Below are 24,481 nucleotides of genomic sequence, written 5' to 3' on the forward strand. Positions count from 1 at the left end.
TCCCTCCGTGTTTCCACTGCTGCAGAACTGCTTTTTACTGTACCTCTTTCTGAAAATGTGCCTAGACTCCATCTCTTCAAAACCAGGGATTCACCAAAGAAACTAGAGATTACCTTCCCTGCTCATCAGAAGTCAGGGACCCAGGAACTGACTGTGACTGGGCAAAGCTGTGCTCTGAAAAGCTCGGAGGTGTGAGGAAGGAGCACAGATGCTGTAGCAGGCTCTTCCCTTTCAAAATTCTGTAACAAAATAAAATCTACAAAGAGTGTTTTAAGGACAAAAGGCAGTAGAGGAATTGTTACTTTAGTAGTTCCCCTGTTCTAGCCCCAATTTTTATGTCTGTTACCTACCACAGCCAATGGCCACTGTATCCACTACTGTCCTCTTTTCCCATGTCTCATGACAAAGGGAAAGAAGGGTGGGGTACCAGAGCATTGCTACTTAAAGAGAAATTATTCATAGGTGTGGCAGAAGAGATCAGAATTTCCAGTGGAAACATGGATAGAACACAAACATTGTCCTGTGACAGCGACAGATAGAACACAAACCACGGGAGGCTGGTTGAGTCTTAAAAACAAAAGAGGGCAGAACAAGGAGTGGGTGAGTTATAGAGAGATTTGTGATTTAGTGGAACTCATTCTGGAAGATATTCCTCATGAGTGTGACTGGAGTTGAAAAGATATGAGAAGATATTATCATACTTCATACAAGCAACTCCACAAGTAGCACAGGCCTAAGGACTAAAGATGTATCCCTTCCATCTAAAATGTATGCTTTTAAATGGAGACCTGACACAGGTAATATTTTAACCCTGACCATGCTTGTTTGTGTGAATGAGAGTTTCAGGGAAAGTCAGTAATTCTGATTTGATGAAGTATCCTATACCTCAGCTGATCTCTCATGGATAGGAGGGCCCAGGCCATCCTCACAGACTTGACCCTGATTGTCACTTCCTGTTCATCCAACCAGCTCATTTAGATTGAGAAGAAGAATAGAGCTTTGCACAGAAACACTGAGAAAACGATTTAAACAAAGCAACCACTTAGCTGTTGTCAATGAGTGAGCATGGAGAAGAAAGAAAATTAACTCAGGCTGGCATGAAGATGCTAGGGTATAGATTAGGAAGATGTGGAGCTGCCAGAGTGTAAGTGAATTGTGAGCATATGTCCAGCTCCAGAGATATCCACCTGATAAGCCACATCTCAGATTCAAATCCTCTGTTCACCAGATTTTCTATCTGCTTTGGGCCAGACTCTCAGCCTTGACCTAAGCCGTCCAGCTGGGCTTTCTAAACTGTCAGATAGGAATATGCTTCAGCTGGCTGGAAAGAGAGGCCTACCTAGATAGCGCAGAGAAAAGATCACTTTTGTGGGTGGTTGCTTCTTAGTTTCTAGTTGACTTTACATTTCTGTTTTGGCTTCTTCTTGAATACATTCCTTGACTATGTGCTGACCAGAGCAACTCTGCCCTGGCTGATTTCTAGTTAGCCCAACACAATATAGTTCTAATGTATAGAATGATAGTTTTATCTGGGCCACAGAAGTGTTTCTGATAAGAACAATTTTATCAGCAAAGATACCACATTGTCACCCCATCTTTCCCCCTATGGCTCTACTAAGAATCAAATTGGATATGGAGTGACAGATTCCAGGGACTGGAGAACTCCTTGCTTTTTGCCTCCAAGTGAGAAGCATTTTCACTTAGCTACTAATCACTATGTAAAGTCACTTTAAGCTCTTTGTTTTTATGTGACAGTAAAAATATTTTAAAAGTATTTTTCTGATTATATATGTGTATTTTTTAAAGCTTTGTTCAAGATCATTAGGGTAGTGGGGGCCAGAGTGATGGCTCAGTGGTCAAGGGGCCAGGGTTTGCTGTCCAGCATTCACATGATGGCTAATAACTATCTGTGACTCCAGTTTCAGGGGATGTGGTGCCTTTTACTGGCCTCCATGGGCACCAGACATGCACATGATGCACAGACATCATGCAAGCCCTCACTCTTCTTCATAAAACATGAGTAGGTCTCTAATCTTATGGCTATAAAAGCAATAGAATCTGATTTCCCATTAAAGAATTAAAGAAATGGTAGTCAAGGACTGTTGGATCCCAAGGTTGTAGTTTATATGTGTACATATTATAATATATAAGCATATAATATATTTCAAATATATATTCTATGTCACACACACACACAGATCCTTGGTCTCTGGAGTGCTGACATTAGAGGTAGGAGCTATCATGACCAGTTCCAAGTTAGTGTTTATTAATAACTCCTTTAAAGTCTAAAGTCCTTGTGGTCCCTGGGACTAAACAGATAGTACTTTGAATATGTATTAACTGATCACGATTCAAAAATGGTCACTTTTTATGGGTGACCTACTGTGAATTTCATTGGGCAGTTTATACAACTTGGTTTTTAACCCACCAAATAGTACAAAGGAGGGAGTATTTCTCTCTTCTTTCTGAGAACAGGAGGAAACTGAAAGTCAGAAATAGAGAGATGGAGAGAAGGAGGGTAGAGGAGAGATATTTTGATTGATGGTGAATTGTGGATTATAGAGAGGGGGAGTAATTTTATAATATGCAATGTCTCCAAGTGTTTTGGATGAAAGCATGTGAAAAACAGTTGATCATGCCCTTTTTGACCATAAATAGAGCTTGGTTTCCCAGTGGTACTCGAGCAGAAAGACAGACTGAGTATAGGAATAATAGTAATTAGATAAAACTCAACATGTCACTGGCTGCTGTATTCAATATTAGCTTATAATTCCTTCCAGCTAAGGTTGTCAAACAAATCTAGAAAACATACAAACAAACCAATAATCAACAGAAAATCCCTGCTGCTTACAAGATTCATTATCTTTTGAAGTATTTGCTTAAAGAATATAGTCAGCTGGGTACTGAGCTCTAGGTAGAGAGAAGAGAGTGCTGGACACTAAAATGATCTGTGCACTGGGGGCTTAAGATCCTAAGCATGCTAGTCTGATTTTTAGAAGAACGAGGAAATGAAGGAAAAAAAGAATAAAAGAAAAAATAAGAAAAGAAAGGGTAGTTATTGTGTCTGGCCTCAATTCCTATTTTCTTGTAATATTTTTCTCTATCTCATCCTTGGCATCTGTCCTCTTATTTATTCTGGGAAAACATTTCCTTTTCAGCTACAAATTGTGGGAGAGGACCTTTGGAGGTTTCTTCTGCTTGGTATGATGATTGCAAACTGAAGGTATTTGAAGATCTATGGCTGGATGCTCAGAGACCTGCATTGGGAGCATTTCAATTCTGTCTCATTTTGCTTCTTCTCAGAATTCACATGTCTGCATGCAGAGACTGTGTGAAGGCCAAGGTCACAAAGCAGTCAGCATCAAGATGGGGGTGAACAGTTAGTGCTCCAAAACAGACAGACAAATCAAAAATGGATACAAAACACACATACACCTATTTTTTACCTTAGATCATGGAAAGGACATATGCAATCTTTAAAATTACATGTTGCTGTTTCATTAATTGACAGTGATTCAAAAATTGTCACATTTTGTGCATAACCTACTGCGAACACCATCTTAAGGCAGTGGAACAACTGAACACTCTTAATGTGGCAAACTACCAGGGTTCTTTTGACATTCCTGCTTGAAGCATTCTGTGTGTCTTCAGGTGCAGTGAGGGGGCTAAGAGTTTATTTAAGGAGGCCAATCATGCATTCTGCTTGGTCACAGAGCATGCTGCAGTTCAATATTGTATATTAACCCCCTGGACATAACAGCAGAAAATATCCCATTGCCTAGCTCAAGGATTCTGGTCTTCATATGGGTTGAATTCATCACTTTTAGAACGGGCAGGGAAAAGGAAGGCACTTAGTTGTGATAATCCACATCCTGTTGGGTTATATAATGTCAAAAGTAAATAAGACGTAGAAAGAAAGGGAAAGGAGGGAAGGAAAGAAGGAAGGAAGTAAAGAAAAGGAAAGAAAAGGAAAGGAAAGAAAAGAAAATATGGTTTATTCCCAAATGTTTTAGATGCTGTCACCTTGTCAAAGAGGACCAAATCAAAAGTTGTCAGAGCTTGAAGCTAAAAAAGGAAAAAAAAAAAGTAAAGAACATTCTCAACTCTGTGAATGTATAGGCATTCAGCGCCCACCACTCATTAATGCACATATTGCTAAAGCTTGGCAATGAAGCGGACATTTTTCTTGAGTGGGGTCGAAAAACTAATTATTCGCCATATGGTGGTTGGCTCAGCAGCAATCCCTGAAGCTGTAGAAGCAAAGGGAAGTTGGCTGAGTGATTTCTTTGGGCAGTTTGCATAGCTTCGACTCTCTTGACATATGCCATTCATGTGGTCCTTGGAGAACAGATGGGACAGGCTGGGAATGCTGGGGAAGTCATGGCTGGGACCTAGTGGCAGCCCGTGTCTCTTTATCCTTCAGAATGACTCCAAGTCACATGGCATTGGAGAATAACAAGGAGGGGATTGTACTCTGAGGATTTCCCTGCCTCCTTTTATAAAGGCACAGCGTAATTTTGACTGCCTCTTCGTATTTTGTTTATTAAAGGGATCAGGGGTTTAGATGAAAGAGATTCCTGGGTTGTGGGTAGGGTCTGGCCTACACCAGTGACACTTCCTCATTGTCAGGAGGCAAAATGCTGGCAGTTTGATAAGGGATAAGAAAATAGACGAGGTTTTAAATTAAAATTTAAATTACTCCCTATTCGTTCTCCTCTTGCTTGTAAATCTCACATAGGCAAGTTAAGATAAGCGCTGGGTTCGATTTAGGACCCTCAAATCTCTGACAGAGAGCTCCTGGGAATTCTTTATTTATTTTCCTTCATCTGTGGGTCTGATGCAGGGAAGCAGAAACTAGTGTGAGCATTGTGTGGGTACAGGCTGAAGACTTTTTGGAGGTTTTTTTTTTTTCATTGTTGGAAAAGAGCAGAATGAAAGGGTGGGCAAAGCTGTCAGTCAGAGGCAAACTGGGTATTTCTGGGCATCGAGGATTCAAGTTTTCCACCAAGCTGAATTCATTCACACTCAGCAATTTGAATTTTCATCAAGAGGCAGCACTTGAAGTTAGGCACTGAGGTGATAGTGCAGGCAGGTACTCACACTGCTGGTGAGTGACTCACAGTAAGTATTCCACATCATTCTGAGTCTGTAGAATGGAAATTGGTCCCCAAGGCAGGCCTTACAGAGACTGCCTCCTGGACCCAAAGTGCTGAGGTTCACAGTTCCTGTGCTCATTTGGGATCTGCAATGGAAAAGTTCTGTGCTTGAGTTTATTCCTTTTACATTTTGGACTACTATTTCTGAAAATGCGTTTTTAGCTAATAAGACAAATATATGAAGAAGGAGGATAATTTGCATTCTTTCTTTCCTGTTTCCAGAGTTGATTTTTGACTTTTGGGACATCTACTCTAACTTTAGTGTTTTGGAAATGAAGCTGTGTTTTTTTTTTTTTTCATGGAATGAATTCTTTTAAAAAGTATTTAGTATTATTTTATATACATTGATGTTTTGCCTACATATTTGACTCAGGGAACCCCAGGAACAGGAACTACAGACAGTTGAGAGCTGTCATGGAGGTGCTAGGAATTGAACCAGGGTTCTGCAGAAGAGCAACCAGATATATGCTGTGGGATATATATACACCCCGTATAGTATGTGTTCCTTGTTACGTAAACTACTGTGTTGGAATCCTGCCTTCTGGGAATATACTGACATAGTCTTCTGCAATTTGACACACTGTGAGAACTTAATGCATTTTATCTTTGTGCTCAGGAAGCAGTTAACACCAACTTTATCTGATTTCAACCTCCCATCGCTGCAAAGTGTATGGTTTCCTTTCTGAAGAAACATGGTGGCATTAGAAATTATAGTGAAGAGACAGGAAGCCTGCTCAGATTGTTGTGGGCCTCTGTCTACCCCTCTGACCTCACACTATATGTAGTTTTCCTTTATCATTCTATGAGATTGTAATCCATAATCATTGTTGTATATGTTCATTGCCCCTCCTGTCTCCCGAAAGGCCTCTCTGTGCGCCAGGCTTTTGGATAGAGTGCTCTTCTGAATATTTTTGCTTGACTCTCAGAACAGTAAGGGGATCCTGTGAGTAACCAGGCTCAGCAAATTTATCAGCCAAACGTTAAAATTGTAGTTGTATCTGTTTTGGGTTTTTCAGGATGTAAGTGGGAAGATTTGGTTTGTAGAGTGTAAATTACTTACACCTCAATTGTATTGGCAAGGGCCTTGTACAAGTAAGTTAAAAGTTCTGGCAATAGGCTGTTGACAGTTTAACAGGTTCATCAAGGTAGGCACAGTTGAATTCACAGCTCTGCCTTGCAGGAACAGGCTTTACTGAAAATGCGATAGCACCCAAGCTAGATATATTGTACCATAAGGGTTTGATGCACGTGAGTCCTAGTTAGGAAATCATACAGGGTCACAATGTAGAGACTCACATGTCTTTAGAGCTTGTATAGTCTCTTGAAGATTTCCTTTTTCTTTTTTTTTCTTTTGTCTTTTTCTTTTTCTATTTTGGAGACTGGACCTGGGAATTCATGCACATTAGGCAAGCATTTTACCAACTGAACTATATCCCTAGCCATCTTTATGCTTTTATTTGAGACAGAGTTTCTCTGAGTTGCACAGGTTGATCCTGACTGTAAACCCAGGTGGCCTTGAACTCCTGCTTCAGCATGCCAAGTGTCTAGGGAGTATAGAATTGTTACAAGATTCTGCTGTTGAGGATTTCTAAAATGCTAGATCAGCACTTTTCCAGAGTGACTCCATACTCCCCTTGCAAAGTCACCCTGAAGTTCACTGACAAGGAAGTGTTCCCAACAGTGATTTTATCATCCCAACTTCTGATGTTCTTAGGAATCAGTTCTATGATCCAGATGGCCCACCCCCTGCCTGTGTAAGGGTATGGAAGGGTGGCTGGATTCTTGTTTCTTGTATTAACAGTACTTCTGCTTATAAATATTTAATCCAATAAAATGTTGTGAGTTTGTAGAACTCATCTGAGACTGAGATATTAGAATCACTGAGCTCAAGTACTTTCTTAATTGATGGTCATTTTTAAGACAACCATGGACGTTTAATGACTTACTATGTGAGTATAGAGGGTTCCCTTTTTAGATAAACATTTACGCTTACATGGAGATTATGTTTTCTTTGAAAATTTTGAATTTAAAGATACTTAAGAGTAGCATTAAATTTAAATAAAATTTAAGAGCTCGGAGCAATAGCTATTTATTTATTCACTTTACATTTTGATCTCCCCTCCCCCAATGACCCCCCCTGTTCCCAATCCCTCCTCTCCTACCAATCCCACCCTTATAAAATAAATTCCTTCCCCCATTACTTCCTTCCCTTCTCCTCAAAGAAGGGAAAGTCTCCCTTCCCCCAATACCCACCCCCTCCCATCCTGGGACATCCAGTTGCAGAAGACCAAAGTGCCTCCTCTCCCACTGAGGCCCAATTAGGTAAGCCCAGTTAGGGAAAGAAGATCCAGTGGCAAGCAACATAGTCAGAGATGGTCTCTACCCCAGTTGTTAGGGGACCCACATGAAGACCAAGCTGCACATCTGCTACAAATATGTGTTGTGGGGAGCCTCAGTCTAGCCACTGCAGGCTCTTTGACTGGTGGTTCAGTCTCTGTCAGTCCCCATGGCCCAGGTTAGGTAACTCTGCAGTCTTCCTGTGGTGTCCATGGCCCCTCTGTCTCACTCATTTCTATTCTCCACTCTTCCACAAGATTCCCCGAGCACTGCCTGATGTTTGGCTGTGGGTCTCTGGATCTATTATGCTAGGCTCCTGTTTGTAAGCATAGCAGAGTAGTGTCAGGAATTGGTTATCTTACATGGGATGTGTTTCAAGTTGGACCAGTCATTGGCTGGCCATTCCCCCAATTTCTGCCTTATCTTTATTTCTGAGCATCTTGAAGGCAGTACAAATTTTGGGTTGAAGGTTTTGTGTGTGGGAGCTTTATGTCTTCCTCCCTTCTCTGAAAGTCCCAGCTGGCTACAGGAGCTGGCTACTTCAGTCTCCATACCCCCTGCTGGTTGGAGTCTCAGCTAGGGTCACTCCCTGGAACCTCTCCCATCCCAGGTCTCCAGTTACTCCCAGAGATGCTCCCAATCAATTTCCCCTCCCATACCTCTCTCCAGCATTAAAATTGTCTCTTCATTAGTGGAATAGCTCATTGACACTCAAATGCTAAGACTGCAGTCATCCACTTGAGCCTCTGTAAATTATCAGTCTACAGCAGGAACATACACATCTTACATTTACATTATCTTTGCTCATTCTTTCTTTCCATTTTATTATTAATATAAAATAATTGCTTTCATTATGATATTTCAGGCCTGTACATAATATATGTAGATCATCTCTAACTCTCGATACTAATATTCCATTTTCCTTTTTCCATCATTCCCCTTCCTCTGTCTCCAAGCTGCTTGCATGTATTAATCTCTACTGTTATCTCTATCACCTACATTATCTCTATTATCACCACTGCTTTCTTTTCACTGTTTTATCTCTTTTCTTTCTTTACTATGGTTGTTTGTATACATATATTTAAGTCTATAAATACAACCCACTGAGTTCCATGCATATGTCTATGCTTTTAAGGACCAACCTCTTGGAGTTGGATAACCAATTAGAGAGCTAATCATCTTGGGAGGCTGATGCTACCTCTCTTGGCAGTCATTAATGGCTCTAGGTCCTCAAATATGGGTGGGGCCTTGTAAGATTACCCCATCCATGTCGACATGTTAACTGTTGCCATTGCTCAGGTCTTATTTAATATGGACTTATGTAGGTAACCATATATTGTTGAGATCTCATGAGTGGACCTTGGCTGTTGTTCCATGTAGAAGACACAATCACTGAAAACTTTCCTGTTCCTCTAACACTTAAAATCTTTCTGTCCCTTCCCTTCTTCCCTCCAAGTTCCCTGAACCTTAGGTGTAGGTGTTGTGCTATAGATATTAGGCATCCAACTATTTCTGTATTTTGTATTTTGACCAGTTGTGGCTTTCTGTAATGATCACCATCTGCTGCAAAAAGAATGTTCTTTGATGGGGGACAAGAGTTACATTTATCAGTGGGTATAAGGATTAGTATTTAGTATGCAAATAGAAATGATAACAGCTGAAGAAAATGGCCATAGTAGATTCTCCTCTAGGGTCCATGACCTCACCAGCCACAGGTAGTTGGGCTGGTTTGTAGGATCAGGCATAATTCCCCTTTATTGAGCATGCCCTGGGTCCAACTAAACAGCTATTGGTTACCTCCAAGATGTAAGTGCCACTATTTCACCTTTGGCAATATTTTGCCATTCTGACCATTGTGATTTGAACTCAGTCCAGCCAGGTACATTAGTGATTGCTTTCCCCCTCAGCACCAGATTACATAGCACCTTCCATTCTTGGTTGACTTTTGTTTGAGCAGTTTTATTAGCATGCTCTTAATTTCTATTTTCCTGTACCCCCTGGTTTTCTCTCCTCCCAATTTCTGTTGATATTGTCTGTTTTCAGATGCTTATAATAAAATAGTTGAAACCAGGTTATTTACAAAGAATAGGGGTTTATTTTAATGTTAACAGTCCTAGAGGCTTGAAAGTTCAAGAACATGACAGGAACATCTGATGAGGCTCTCCCCATGGTATCATAGTTTGTGGACGGGGTGGAGGTCCCAGGCTCCTCTCTCACTGACTTTTGGGTTTCAGTTCTGTATTGTCTAGAGCTAGTTTGCAGAGGCAGTTAGTGACCACTGATGTCTCTTACATGCTTTTCCTTCATTCCTCTCTGGGGTCATAGGCTTGCCTTGTCTTCACTATTCTACAGTGTGTGGGAAGTGACTGCCTTCCAGTCATACTACATGCTCAATGAGAGTAGAGCCTAGCTCAGCCCTGCCATACAGCAGTCATGCATTTGATGTAGAAACTTTCACATCAAGTAGTTACAATTGGATCATTAACTGTAAAGTTCTGTATATTTTAATATATTTTAAAAATGTAATTAAACATTACTGTCTTTGTAGTGTGTATGTATGTATATGACAGTGAGAAAGAGAGAGAGAGAGAGAGAGAGAGAGAGAGAGAGAGAGAGAGAGAGAGAGAGAGAGAGAGAGAGAGAGAGAGAGAGAGAGAGGAGAGATAGATTATTGTTTTATATACATGGCCCATAGACATCTGAATTTACTCCTCTTCATTTGCAGGTTGAAACCAAGAACAGTGTATTACCTTTTCTAGAAGCTCTTCTGAACATTGTCACTGACTTTCCTTTAAATAGGGCTACATGGATAGTTGTTTTGTTTATAGGTGGCAATGCTAGAACACAGAGAATTTCATCTCAACTCACCTGCAGTGGAGGAGTTTGTGTCCATCCTAATGTCTTCTGTGTCCATACTTAGTCCCTTGTCTGTGGTCATGAATGAAATGGAAGGCTACTTTTAAAAATGTGGTCTCCTCAAGGGGGAGAATTATCCATCTATGTTTCACTGATATTTTACTGGCAGTGAGACAAACAGTAGCTATTGAATTTATGAGTAGAAGTGAGTTATCTCTGAGCAGAAACTGATGGGCATGTTGTTTTTCCTTTTGCTACAGACAAACATGAAGAGTCCATGGGCACCTTGATGATCATGAGTCATGAATGATAGTAGTTTTGCCATGCTCCAGTTAATTCTTAACAACTTCAGTTGTCATAGCAGCATAACCTAGCCTTAAACTGGCTAATAAATACATCTTGAAATCAGGTGCTAGCTAATTTCCTATCAGTGGTTAGATTTTGGAGTGAGCTTGGACATTGTTGATATGTTCTAGAATAGTCTGGCAGGAACTTAAGATAACAATAGATGGCTCCCTCAATTATCCCAACTTCTTTTCTCCTCTAGGACAAATGAAGTCCTGGTGGAGGTATGGTAGGAGTGCTATGCCACCATGAAAAACAAATTACCATAGCTTTCTCCATCAAAGCCTGCCTATCATTAGCCATGGGATCCCTGAGAGCCTTAAGAGATTTTGCTTAGGCTCTATGTTCTAGAATCTGAGAAGCTGAAGTGTTCTGTAAAGAGCAGTAGCATTATTTTCTCACACTGGACCATTTTACATTGCCACAGTTCCGAGTATGTGTCTGCTCCCCTACTCTGAGTCTACAATGGCATAGCGCCTCCTGCTTCTTAACCTTCTCCTTTATCAAGACACAATACTGTGAAGGTTGAGGACCACGGTTATTTCCTTGCCAGTGGTATTTGTAGTAATGCCTGGAGTGTGGCAGATAATCCACAGTGGCTCTCAGCCTACAAATGGTAAGTGAGGGTAACCCAGTCCACCATGGCCCATCTATGCTTCCTGAAAATATTCTCTTTCTAGAGAGAGTTGGAGCTTTGTGTTGGATCCAGTATCTGTTCTTAGCTCTGTTGTAAGGGCCACAGAGGCTAGGGGGTCTTTTTCCATTAATTATTTGAATATTTGTACACCTCATGACCCTTCCTCATACAAAGTTACTTTCTCCAGATTGACATTACTTCCTTAAATAAAATTTTCTTCATATTTGGCCTGCAGTTTAATCCACTAGCAGAGACACACAACAGTGTGGCATGACTTGAGGGTAAATGACACCATTATTCTTTTGAAACATAGGTGTTTCAGATATAACATAGGGGACCCACTTTATTTCCAGATGTCTTAGTGTAAGCATGGCCCATGCAGTATAGAAAGCATTCACCTGAAATTCTGATTTAATTCTAGTTTTATTTGTTTCTGCTGTGTCAGAAAGGCATCTGCAATCTAACAGGAACATCAAAGGGCCCACCTATGGAGTTTACTTCCTATCAGGGCTCCTGATTATGAAAGAAGTAACCAAAAATAAAACCAAATTAAACCAAACCAAACCAACCCAAACCAAACTAATCACATAAGCATGTGATTTCAGTGGTAAATCCTGTGAAGAAAATTAAGGTAAGAACACACCAATGTGACTGAGAAGTGTCATTTTAGAGAACATGACCAAGAAAGGCCTGTTTGAGGAGATGAGGCATGCACAGAGCTCTAGGGAGAAAAGAGGCTGAGTCAAAGTCAACATTTGGAAAAGTAGCATTCTAAGCAGAGATAACAATGGAGGCATGAACGGCAGAATGCAGGAAGTCTAAGTCAGAACAAGCAGCTCAAGTGAGTGGTGAGGCTGGTGAGCAGAGTCAGGGGAGCCAGGAAATATACACCATGAGAAATTGTGAGGAAAATTGAGGTGGCTCAGTGGGGAAGGATGCTTGCTGAAAAACCTAGTAACAGGAATTTAGACTCTCACTGGGAAAGCAAGTCAGATCCTGGGAGATGTCTGCTGACAGTGTCATGTGCATGTCACAGCCCACACATGCATATGCCTGTGCACGCGTACTTGCACACACAATAAAATAAAAAAGAATGTTTTCATTGTTTTCCTGTAAGGACAAAGGGAAGCTGGTGAAAAGGATAAGGAAATAGGACTTGATTCAATTTTGGATGATGGCAAACAGACTGTGGAGCGAATGAGTGTGCAACTGACCCAGCAGTCAGAGAGTTGCAGAAGTCCTGACTCTCACTGAATACCCAGTGGGAATCCCACCAGGCTGCTTCCAGTCCTTATAAAGACACCTTGTATCCTAGTGAAGGACTGTGGTCTCTGAAGCCATATAGCATTGGGTTTGAATATAAACTTTGTCAATTAGTATCTGTGGGACATTGGACTAAATTTCTAACTGCTGAGAGAGAGGAAGTAGTGTGGGGGGGGAAGAATGGAGAGAGGAAAGAAGGAGAAGAAGAAGAAGGAGGAGGAGGAGAAGAAGGAGGAGGAGGAGGAGGAGGATGAGGAAGAGAAGAAGAAGAAGAAGAAGAAGAAGAAGAAGAAGAAGAAGAAGAAGAAGAAGAAGAAGAAGAAGAAGAAGAAGAAGAAGAAGAAGAAAGGAGAAAGAAGGAGGAGGAGGAAGAGAAAAGAGGAGCAGGAGGGAGAAGGAGAAGAAGAAAAGGAGAAGGAAGAAGGGAGAATGGAGAAGGGAGAAAGAGGAGAAGAACATTAGCAGCAGCAGCAGCAGCAGTGACAGCGCCTCCTCAGACTGTTTGGGGAGCTAGATGAGCTAGTACTAGTACAATGCTTTGATATTTCCTCGCACGTCTAGTACTCTAGGAATTTGGCTATTTTCATCACTCAGTGTAATGTGTTGTTTCTTGCCATAGGGCACAGTTGTCTGTTAATTGGGCTTATGTTTGCCCATCTTTTGTTTTGTCAGCATCACTGTAGAAGGCACTTGTTATCATTTTTGTCATAGTCTAGTAGGCAAAACAAATGATGGATTTAACTTAGGTTAACAGTGGGGGAACATTTTATCTGAAGACTAGGTAATGTTATACTGCTTGCGGTCTGCCACCAGAAATCTAGAACATGTGCCAAATGCCCAGTTCCTGGTATTGAAGTCCACGAACACTTTGTCCTAAGACAGCTTCAGTCACTTATTATGGACTTCAGGTGTGTGTGTGTGTGTGTGTGTGTGAGAAAGAGAGAGAGAGAGACAGAGAGGGGAGAAAGAGAGAGAGAGAGAGAGAGAGAGAGAGAGAGAGAGAGAGAGAGAGAGAGGAGAACATACGAGTATGAGAGAGTGTGTTGTGAGTATATGAGTGTGTGAGAGTGTGTATGTATATGAGAGAGAATGTGTGTGTGTGTATGTGTATGTGTGTGTGTGTGTGTGTGTGTTCAAAGTTCTAAAAATTGAACCCACAATTTTGTGCATGCAAAGGCAGTGCTCTACCACTGAGCCATAGCTTCAGCCTTCAACTTTGCTTTTGCAAGACTCACTTTTGCTGTTCAGAACAATGGCTGATCTTGGCTCCGACCTGCTGCCTTCTAAGTGGTAATGTTGCTTAATGCATTGTATGTGGTGAGCGTGTGATAAGGGATTTGGGAAGGAGCCCTTACTAGACTGTAAGCAGCTCTGATTTCTCAGTGGTGAAAATGCCAGTCAGTCATCTGATCCAAGCAGTTTGGGGCCAGGGGCTCCAGCTCTATCCCCATTAGATGCTTTTCATGCTGTCACCCTTGCCTTGCCACCATGATGTCACTCAAAAAGGGAGTCTCTCTCTCTGCCCATGAATAAGGCCTTCTCTGCCAACACTAGTTCCAGCTGTGAACATGTAATCAGCTCTTCTATGGCCCCCAAAGGGTAGTCCTAGAGGCCCAAATTTAATTTTCATGCATATTTGTCCCTCCTTCTACTTTTATGCAAACAGGACTTTGTCGTCAAAACAGACACCAACTGTTTTGTTTGGATAATTGCTCCAAATCAACCCTGAACTACAGGGAGCCCCCTTTTCCAGAAAGCACATTTTGGTTAATTTTTGGTTAACCGGATTATTTCCTTCAGGCTTTTCCAGAATAATTTCTGTAAACATTTGGCTTATGTTGAGACAATTTGACACCCATGTTAGGTTCATTATTGCCTACATTGATTAGATCATTTGGAAGAAGCCAAGAAATGGGAGCTGTGTAGCTCATAGGTCATCCTACATGGCTCTTTTTTCTTCCTGTAGCTCTCTGGTTTTCTTCCTTCCTTCCTTCCTTCTTTCCATCCTTCCTTCCTTCCTTCCTTCCTTCCTTCCTTCCTTCCTTCCTTCCTTTCTTTTCTTTTTTCTTTTCTTTTCTTTTTTTCTTTTTCTTTTTTTGCAGGGGAAGTGCTTATTGCAGAAAAGTCCAAATAATTATTAGACACAAACATTCTCCTGGAATTATCAACTGGGAAAGACAGTGTTTTACCCAAAAAGCTCACTTCTGATCATTGCAAGTGGCAAACAACCTGGTCCAGACAAACACCTTTAAGTCAAGTTGTCTCAAACAGTAGATTGAAAGCTAGACAGCATTGCAAAATGTTAGTTTTAAAGAATTATCCCAGAGAAACCCAATTGTATCCCAGAGACCCTAAAATTGCAGTTCTATGCTGTTTACCAGGTAACTTTGATGCAGAAATGTGAAGATTTTGAGTTACAAAGATGTTACTATTAATAAATATGCAACATCATACAAGTTACTGTGCCTGTGTGCGTCTATCTTCTCATTTGAAAATGGAGCTCATTCCTTCATTCTTGCAAAACCCCTTGAGGATGCAAGACAGTCCTTTACAGCCCCTTAGGAGGAACAACAATATGAACTAACTAGTACCCTCAGAGTCCCAGGGACTAAACCATCTACCAAAGAGTACACATGGTGGGACTCATGGCTCCAGCTGCATATGTAGCAGAGGATGGCCTAGTCAGTCATCAATGGGAGGAGAGGCCCTTGGTCCTGTGAAGGTTCTATGACCCTGTGTAGGGGGAATGCCAGGGCCAGGAAATGTGAGAGGGTGGTTGGCGAGCGGGGGGAGGGGGGAGGGAACAGGTTTTTTTTTTTTTTTAAATAGGGGAAAGGAGCTATCATTTGAAATGTAAACAAAGAAAATATCTAATAAAAAAAAAAAGAATGTCATTAACCATACCCTTTGTGGAACAGTTCTCTGTTTTTCTTTTCTTTTTTCTTTTTAAAAGATTTATTTATTATTATACATAAGTACACTGTAGCTGACTTCAGAAGCACCAGAAGAAGACATCAGATCTCATTATGGGTGGTTGTGAGCCACTATGTGGTTGCTGGGATTTGAACTCAGGACCTTTGTAAGAGCAGTCAGTGCTCTTAACCACTGAGCCATCTCTCCAGCCCCCAGCTCTCTGTTTTTCTAACTGCAATCATTTGGTCTTAGAGAGACTGGGGCAGTTTGTGGCTATAGTAGTAAAGAGAGGACTTGGGGGAGAAGAACGCTTGTAAGACAAAGATCTTATTTTTATGGAAATGAATAGTAACTCTGTAGTGAGGACAAGACATACGGAAAAGAATAGAATATGAAGACATATGGAAAAGAATAAAATATGAAGAGAACATTTTAAAATAGGCAGTCTTCAGCACCACTCCATATGGCTCAGCAGGATTTAGGGTAACAGCAACCAGGGGCAGATGCCTCTTCATTCTTGGAGCTTGGGACTCAGTTCACAAAATGGTACTTTCCACTTCATCCTGACTGTTTTCTTTGTCTGCCTCCTAGGTCTGATTCTTTTAGATTTGTGGGGATAATTTAAATTAATAAGTTATTAAGAATTGTAATTTTTGTAAATTGTATCTTATTCTTAATGGAGTTGAAATGATTTGTAAGTCAACATCTCATCTTGTCAATGGGACCACATGACAACTAACTATAGATTCAGAGCCCATTTAGTGTTTAGACCTAACAATATTTCTTATCGCTGAAACACAAATCAAAGAAAGAAATGATACAGGATATTAAAATGCCACTGTCTAGAAACTCAGTTCAGATACCTATGCCTCAAATTATACCCAATAGTCACATATAAAGAGCCAGACAGTTTTCTAGTTTTTACTATCAATGTGGACACTAAATGAGTTTTGTGATTTAGAATTTTTATAGATAAAATGCATCTCAATAGACTTTTGTGTGGCATAGAAAATGAGGATAATATTTAACTCACTAAATATGAATCTAAGGCAGGTTGAATGACTACATCATAATATGTTATATGCCAGACTTATTGAAAGAAAGGTGTCTTTTTAATATCCTGGGCTGGGATATAACTCAGTATCTTTGGACACTATATTTGTCTTTTCTTGATTTTGATCTAAAACTTGGGATTTGAAAAAGAAATAAAAATATCAGTGGAAACACACACCTCCACGCAAGTTAATGGTTTTGTTTCTGTTTTTTTGTTTTGTTTTTGTTTTGTTTTGTTTTGCTTTAATATACCCCATTGGGTTTCTGTTTCCTCTCTGTGAGCATCAGGATTGCCACTGTGCTGTCTGGGCTGTAATCACGCTGCTGTCTTGATGTCTGTTTCTTCATCTTTTGTCTGATCAACTGACTTCATTTTTTTTTCTGTTGCTAAACTGTATTTTTTTTTTTTTTGGCTGAGTCTATGGGGTGTTTGGCTTTGTGTAGACATAGTGGCACTGAAAGTTGCCCCCTAATTCAATAATTCACCATGAAGACTGGTTTTTATTCTCATTGTGTTGAACAGGCATCTAATCAACCATTAATTTCCTCTTTGCTGGATGAACAGAATAACTATTTCTGTCTTCTTTTCTGACGAGAGACAGGCAGAGAGACTTGGGGCTGCTCTAAATGAGCAGCGGGGAAGTATAGGGTTCAGCTACAGGGGAGTGGTGGCATTAATTGAATATGAGCCATGGACTGTGAAACAATATTTTGAATATTTTATGCTGAGCCTAGAAGCATAAAATAAAATAAACAACCTTAAAGAAGTAGCTTCATTTCTTCAAGCCTACTTCTTTCACACCTGTAGAATGGGGCAGATAGACAGGAGCTGAGCACAGTTTTACAAATCCACAGCAAACATGTGATCACATGCCCTCTTTCACCTGGTGCCTTGCCACTATTATTCTTTATGAATTCAGCAAGAGATGGTGAAGCATGGAGCCACAGTTATGAGAATGGAAAGTCTTCACAGAGCATCAAGTATGTGTCACAGCACTAAATCCATGCAGGCGTACAGATGAGCCCGATGGTATCTCAGGAAGAGACATTTGTGGAAGTGATGCTAAACTCACAAATAAAGTTGTGGCAGATCAGATGTGGGAACAAAGCCCAGCTTTATTAGAACTACTTTGATTTGTCATCACGGGTCAATCTGAATGATGTTAGTGAGAGAGAGAGGTGGTGCATACATCTAAAATACATGGAATTTCGGATAAAGTGGGCCTCAGGGAAGATCTGACCCAGAGGCTTTTGAGCCCATAAGGAATCTCTGTTTTCACTTTATGTTCTTATTACATGCTATTATTTTTCTCACTGAAGTCCCTTCAATATAGACCTAAAATCTGGGTGCCAATAGCTCCCTGAGCATACTTCTGGCATCTAACTTTATGAAGGACTAAGATGTGGTCTTTGAGGCCTTAAGAACATAAGCCCACTGAAGAAATATGATTAGTCAAGTGTGTCTCAGTTACACAAACCTAGACCTATTAACTGTTACTGAAGAGTGGGATACCATCATGGAGACTTGTCATCCTTGTAGTTTGAAAGAGAAAGACCTAAGAAGAAGGAGGTGGTTTCCATTTCAGACCTTTAGGATTGTGGGATTACAGATCCTGGAGGGGGACTGGAAAAAGAAATAATCATAGTGTAGTTTAATAAAGTGTTAAGATAATTGCTTGAACTCTTAGAATGGCTATTTTGTATGTTCATGTGTTTCTTTAGCGACTATTTATAGATAATTCCTAGAGTGCAGCACACTTAGGCACCTTGTTGGATTCAGAAAAGAATAAGCATGAATATTCTTTTCTTTAGTTGGTTGTCCCCCTCCCCTTTTAACAAATGGAATACTCATTGAAAACATTTGGTTACAAAGTGTCTAGTCAGGTTTTTCCAAAGAGCCATTTGGAAGACAAGGGAAATGTGAGCCTCGACAACAGGCCAGAATTGTTGCGCAAAAGGCTTGGTGCTTGCTTCTGGCTTTGAAGAGCAACTCTTTCTTTAGGATTTTTCTGAGTGGAGAGAAGGCTGTATGCTAAGACAAATGGATCAGTGTGTGTGTGTGCGTGTGTGTGTATGCATATCTATGTCCATATATTTACACACATATATCAGAGACAGACATTTTCAAATTATTTCTCAATATATATAAAACTAATTTTCTTAGAAACTGTCACTTACTTATGATTTCTGGCTCTCCTTCTCCCTCCCTCCCTCTCTTCCTCTCTCCTCATCCCATGCCCCCCTCTCCTTTCAGAAGACCACTTGCTTGGGTTGGTTTTTTACTTCTGGGTCCTGGGGACTGAGCTCAGGTGTGTAGTGTGTTGCATTTTGGTTGCTGCCTAAAAATTATCTTCTCCCTGTTCTTTATCAAAGGCCTTGTTCTTAAAGAAGGGTACATGGACCAGTGAGGCTTCAATTCCTTCTTTGCAAGATAATAAATGCAAATTGTTGCAGTGCCAAATAGTTTCTTCACATGCCTGGGAATTTCTCTCATTCTACAGAAAAAAATTTTCAGGTCAAGTATGGGTGTATAGACCTGCAATACCAGCACTTGGGAGGTTGAGGCAGGAGGATGAAAAATTTGAGGCTATCTGTACAGACCCTTCCTAAATATAACTAAGAAAGGGAGAAAAGAAGAAACATATTTTAAGTAAAAAAAAAAATGTTCCACTCAGACTTGGATCTTATTTTAATTTTGCAAGTTGCCATTTATACCTAAGTGTTTCTAGAACATCCACAGTGATAAAATAAACATTCTGCTTCTCTCCTCTTGGACATGGAGTGACTGTTAAAGACAAGATTATCAACAAGCACTTTTAAACATTGAGAGTTATAATAAAACAAGTCCAGCAAACTGTGAGAACACACAGCGCAAGGATCCAACTAGAAAAAAACCCAGAGAGGATTAAGATGGTTACAGGGGAAAGGACCCGGGAGAACGGGAGAATGTTCCAGAAGGAACGGATGCCTCCCCCATGGAGGGAAGGGTCTCTCTGAAAGAGGCTGTCCTCTCCTGCCCCTCCTCTAACCTCCTGCCCCTCCCATGATTGTGCAGCCAGAAGGAGAGCACAGATGTCCATTCCTATTCACTGATCTTTCTGATCCTTATATATTTTACTCCAGATCTTTTAGGTGGCAATATATTTTTATTTTTAAACAATAATATTCACTAGCCATCACCTCACATTTCTGGTATGTAGTTAATGCTTGGGACACTGCTGAGCTCCATTTAGTTCTGTCTTTTAGGTTCACTTTGTTTAGCATTTAACAAAAAAGATGAGGTTAAGGCCTTGAGTCTCTTCTTCCAGCTGTATTCCTAGTCTGAATCTTACTGATAGACTTTGGACTTTACATGGACCCATTGATATTTATCATTATTCAAGATGCTGGGATGTGCTTTCTCTTTTTAGTGCAGAAAAGTATGCCTCTTAGAAGCAGATGCCATTTGGCCTAATGACTACATGTTCTTAAATCAGTATTTTAATTAAATTGACTGGTTATTTAAATCCCGTGTCCCCGAGGTATATTCCTCAAATACTATCTCTCACCAATAATGTCTGTTGCCGCTTCAAAGGGGCAAAGAGATACATAAAGAGGTGGTCATCACTCAAGACCGTTGCCTGGTTGGTGTCAGCTGTCAGCCCACGACATTTATTTAGACAACAGTAGGTTCGGACAGAACATATAAAGTTCTCTTTCTCAGCCGTGAAATATGATGGATGTGCCATACTGATGACCCTTACACAAGGCCACGTGTTAATATTCAGGACCTCCCTTTTGTTGGACCCAAACAATGGCTGTCATTAAGAAAGCTTGGCTTGCCAATATGCCCTCTGTTAGGATGCTGGACCACTCCTGATTGGTCACCAGGAAGTGTCATGTGCCTTTGATGGAAATGACATGGAAGATGTATGGTCAAAGTGCTGTGCTCAGCACCACTGCTGTGCAGAGGAGAAAACCACTATGACCCAAATAGCCCTGCACTTAAACAATGTCGCACCAACCAAAGACAGCATATTGGGAAGAAAAATGCTTGTAAACTGCATGTGCAGGAAGATGTATTGGCCAGACGGCCATAGGGCAATCTTTGAACTATTGAAATCTTTAGAAATATTGTTTGGTTCTGAAACAATGCTTACAAACCTAATTAATCAAGCATAGATGGTTTATATTCAGGCCTTCCACGGCGGGTTGCTTTTAATGCAAGAATAGGGTCAGTTGAGTTCTTTTTTGCCATTTCATGGAGCCATGTGAGTACTCAGCATGCGGATTCATGTTCATACAAGTTGGAGCTCTAAATTTCAAAATAATATCTACACAGGTCTCTGGTGATGCCATTAACAAAGGCTGAGGTTGGAGGTAGCCTGAATTCTTCTTTTAATTGATTCTGGCTCCTTGTGATGGTTTCTTTCTCGTCTCCCCACTCCTTTGATTCATCAGAATCATTTCATTTATTCATGAAACCAACTAAGAACCATCTCAGATGACTTCTGTAGCTCCAGTGGCAGACCTTCATGCCTTTCTTACAGAGTAAATGCTGGGAAGAGTTGGTTTTCTGGACCATTAAGTGCTGTGTCTTAAGTGTTTATAAACCTCTCTGTAACCATACTATACTTTCCAGTATAGTGTGTTTTGTGTTTTAAAAGTGACTGTGACACCACGACACTACGTGTGTCCAAGTGTGCAGAATGAGAGCTGTGAAAACTGTTTCATAGAAGGCTGAGCATTGTTTGAAGTGGTAACAGACAGGAAGCACTGGCCTTTTGTACAAGCCAGTTGTGGCTGAAGTTATGTCAATCATTTAAAATAAAGGAAATATTCAAGAACATCTTTGCATGCAAAATACTGCTTGACCAGACTGGAATTGTGTGAGTTCAATCCCTGAAGTGATATCAGCTCCTGGTTATTCATTTTGAGGTACAGTATCAATGCTTTGGATTACTTAACTGTTCCCGCACTTTGTTCTTATGGGCTCTGTCACTGTGCTCCAGCTAGCTTCCCACAGAGCAGGAGAGAGCGGAGAGATTAGAAGTCAGCCCATAAGCATACACATGTAGACCATGCTGGTGCAAGATTTAGTAATAGGAGAGATGATTGTGTTTGTTCTTTATTAGGAAAAAACAAAGGTAAAACCACAGTGCAAATATCATCTACTATTCACTGAAATGGCAATAAATATATAAATAAATATTGACTAAAAGCTACTGCAAGTATTGACAGAATGTGGAACTGTAGGAGGCTAAGTAGACTTCTGGTAGGAATGTAAGTTGATAAAACATTTGGGATGAAGTAGGTGCTCTGTAAGAAGGTCAGGCATAAGCTTGCCTATTTGCAACTTGGCTCTTTTACTCTGGGAGATGTAGAAAGCCCATACAGGTGGTTTCATAGTGGTCTTGCTTATAAGATTGTTAAAACAATCAAAGTAAAACTAGACTCCATTTCTGTGCTCATACGCTCATAAGAAAATGAGTGAACAAATTGTGGATTTCCATGTAATAGAGTAGGGTGAGTCTGGCATTATTAATTTTGTAAGTTGTGATATATGAAATCACCTTTTTGATAATTGTGTGTGTGTGTGTGTGTGTGTGTGTGTGTGTCCCCCTGATGGTGAACTAACCTAAGAGGGACATGAAGAAACCAGAGGCTGATGTTGGGGTGTTTTTTCCATGATTATGTCTCCACTATATGTTTTGAGACACTGAACCTGGAGCTCACTGTTTCTGCTAAACTGTTCCTGCTGGAGAGTGAGCCTCCTGCATTCACATATCTCTTCCCTCAGTGCTTGACATGTAGGTACACCAAACTTGGTAGTGCTACCACCAGGTGCACCAAGCTTTATGTGGGTGCTAGGGGTATAAACTCAAGTTTTAGGGTTTTATTGCTGTGAACAACAGACTCCATGACCAAGGCAACTCTTATAAAGGACAACCTTTAATTGGGCTTGCTTACAGGTTCAGAGGTTCAGTCCATTATCATCAAGGTGGGACAGGACAACATGTAGGCAGGCATGGCCCAGGAGGAGCTGAGAGTTCTGCATATTGATTGTAAGGCAGACAGGAGAAGACTGGCAAAGCCCACCTCCACAGTGACACACTTTCCTCCAATGAGGCCATACCTATTCCAACAAGGAAAATCCTAATAGTATCACTCCCTGTAGGCCAAACATTCAAACTCACGAATCTATGGGGGCCAAACCTATTCAAGCTGATATACATAGCAAGCACTTTACTTGGTAAACCACTTCCCTACCATATACTTTTAATATGTAAATGATAGCATAATTTCTCAACATGTAAACATATGTTTGTAATTAAATTTTTTAAAAGTATAGTTTTAAAAATAACCTCATTTGGAAGCTCACAGACTTTTGGGGGGATGGGTAGGCAATATTTTAGTGATCATCTTAATTCTTGTACAGATGGGGGAGCAACATTGAAAAGACTTTTGTCTTATTCAGAAAAAATAATGAACTGTGTAATCAAATGCTCAGGCTATTGAGCCAACGTGCTTTTTCTTGATGTTTTGGTTTTGAAGCAAGGTCTTACCAGGTAGCCCTTGGATGGTCTGAACTTTCTCTGTAGACCAGGCTGACTTCAAATTTACAGAGACCTGCCTGCCTCTGGCTCCTGTGGACTGGAATTAAAGACGTGTTGCCACCATTGTCCAGCCTAGGCTATTGTTCTTTAAATTGCATTTCGTCATGAAACACATTTGTAAGTTTAGAAATGAAACAGTTTATATGGATCTGTACTGGGCTGAGAGCTTTCTGTGGCTTAACAAGTCTTTTGGTATTGTGGGAAGAGGTAGTATAAAAAGAGTGTGCCCTGGGTGTGAAGGGCCTCATGCTTCCTTCAGGTGTGGAATGGCTGACTTCATGACTCTACAGGAGAGCCTTGTGGTCCAATGATATGAAGAGAAGATACAACATTCCCCCCTCAAAGGCATGCATTGTCACCTTTGTATACAGTAGTATGCCTGAGTACTGGCAAATGGCTGCCTTGTTTGTGGCTACTTTATTCTTCATTCACTCACATTCATGGCTGACATCAAGGGATGTCCTGTGAACCTCAACATGGTTCTCAAATTCTTCAAGTAAAAATTGGTGTCACAACATTTTGATGAACTGTTATCTGAGACAAACCTTGCCTGCCTTCCTTGCTTGAGAACAGGCTCCATGGTTAGTAGAGCTGGTGTGGTAGTTGTGATGAACTGAGGGTTGTGGACCTGTCCCCAAGAGATGAAATGGTCATCCCCAGGCAACACCCAGGAAGAGGAAGTGGGGTTTGATGACATGAACATGGAGGGTGGTAACCTTCATACTGTTGAGTGTTCATCAGTGAGAAGAGCAGCTCATTTCTTTGTTTTTTCTTTCCACAATTAGTTTCTGAGTGCCTAGTAAATATCAGGAGTATAAAGCAGAGTTGGTACATGCCTTCACTAAACTTTCATTCTTGTGAGGGAAATTAAACTTAGGAGCAACTGTGTATATTGCAAGTTATACTAATTGAATAAAGATAAGTCAGAGAAAGGAGTCAGGAGACATGTCAAAGGAAGCCATTTTGAATTGAAGTTGGCACTGTTTTGTTTCAGAATTAACTGTCAGATCAACTAACAGGAAGAAAAAGAGATGGTTATATTCAGCCTTTATAAGTTCTGCCTTTATGATATTTGAGTTGATGATCTATACCCTTCAGATGATCTATACCACTTCAGAAAGATTCTAAATGTTTCTCTGCATTTTGGAAAGCTTAAAAAATTTTGTCTACCATATCAAACTGTGGAGTTTAAGATGAAATAACAAAACAATGAAAATGAAAATCAGACATTCAAGTCAATGTGGAGGCAGACCAGATATCTAGATCTAAGACTTTTTGTGAACCAAGATTACAAATGCATTCTCATAGATCCAAGATGAATATTT

The 24,481-nt window shown here is 40.5% G+C and overlaps 1 protein-coding gene and 1 long non-coding RNA gene across 12 annotated transcripts in view; one reads left to right on the forward strand and one right to left on the reverse strand.

The window, feature by feature from the left end:
* Positions 1–24,481, forward strand: part of CUNH12orf42 (chromosome unknown C12orf42 homolog) — a 191,402-nt gene that overhangs the window by 158,708 nt on the left and 8,213 nt on the right. The window lies entirely within an intron of this gene.
* LOC116076147 lies at positions 4,796–11,001 on the reverse strand. The gene is made up of 2 exons (XR_004112839.1): positions 10,362–11,001; positions 4,796–5,242 (listed from the first exon to the last, which is right to left on the reverse strand). It is a non-coding gene; the product is annotated as an uncharacterized LOC116076147 (long non-coding RNA).

The sequence above is a fragment of the Mastomys coucha genome, unplaced genomic scaffold (assembly GCF_008632895.1).
Source record: "Mastomys coucha isolate ucsf_1 unplaced genomic scaffold, UCSF_Mcou_1 pScaffold4, whole genome shotgun sequence".
NCBI classification, from domain to species: Eukaryota; Metazoa; Chordata; class Mammalia; order Rodentia; family Muridae; genus Mastomys; species Mastomys coucha.